Raw genomic sequence first — 1,333 nt, 5'->3', positions numbered from 1 at the left:
TATTTTATTATTTATTTACTTTTGTTTATATTTCATTTATTACTATTTTATATTTTTTTTATTTTACTATTTGTTTTACATATTTTTTATTTATTTATTTTTATTTATTTATTACATTTATTTTACTTTATTTATTTATTGGCTTTTACTTATTTACTATTTATTATTTATTTATTTATTTATTTTATTTACTTACTTTTTATCCATTTTTATTTACATTTATTATATTTATTTTTATTATTTTATTATTTATTACTATTTACATTTATTATATTTATTCCTCATATATTTATTATTATTTCATTTATTTATACCTTTTATTTTTACTATCATGATGATTTATTTATTTATTCATTTTTATTATACATTGTCATTTACTACTATTTATATTTATTTTATTATTTATACATTTTTTATTGATGATGATTATTTACATTTATTATTTATATTTATTCTTTACTAAAATTATTTTTTTACTTTATTATTAAACATTTATTTTCATTATTTTATATTTTCATTTATTGCCATTACTTTTTATTTATTTATTTTACTATTTACATTTTTTTATATTTTACTATACTTATTTATTTATTATTACATTTACTTATTTACTTTTTATTTTATTTTTATATTTTAAACATTTTTTTATTTATTTTTATTTATTTTAAAACATTTATTTTTTACATTATTTATTTATTTACTTTTTTCTATTTACTTTTTTATTTATTACTTTTTTATTTTATTTATTTCTTATTTATTAGATTATTACTGATTACATTTATTTACTACATTTATTTTTCATTTATTTTTCATTCTATTATTTACTTTATGATGATGCTATTTATTACATGATTATTTATTTATTTATATTTTTACTTTTACTATTTTTTACATTATTTATTTTCATTTTTTATTTAACATTTATTACATTTACTATTATTTTTTATTTTTATTTATTATTATTTATTTATTATTATTTTTATTATTTTATTTATTATTATTTATTTATTTATTTATATTACATTTTATATTATTTATTTATTTATTTATTTTTTATTTATTTATTTTTATTTTTTTACATATTTACTATTTACTATTTTTATTTATTTATTTATATTTATTTATTTACTTACTTATTTATATTTATTTTACATTTATTATTTTTATTTATTTATTACATTTTTATTTATTTATTTTTATTTATTTCATACTTACATTTATTATTATTTTTATTTATTACATTTATTATTACATTTTTATTTTATTTTATATTTATTTATTTATTTTATTTTATTTATTAAATTATTTTTATTTTATTTTTATTTTTTATTTT

The sequence above is a fragment of the Oncorhynchus keta genome, chromosome 19 (assembly GCF_023373465.1).
Source record: "Oncorhynchus keta strain PuntledgeMale-10-30-2019 chromosome 19, Oket_V2, whole genome shotgun sequence".
In the NCBI taxonomy this organism is placed as follows: Eukaryota; Metazoa; Chordata; class Actinopteri; order Salmoniformes; family Salmonidae; genus Oncorhynchus; species Oncorhynchus keta.
This window is presented reverse-complemented; position numbering follows the sequence as displayed.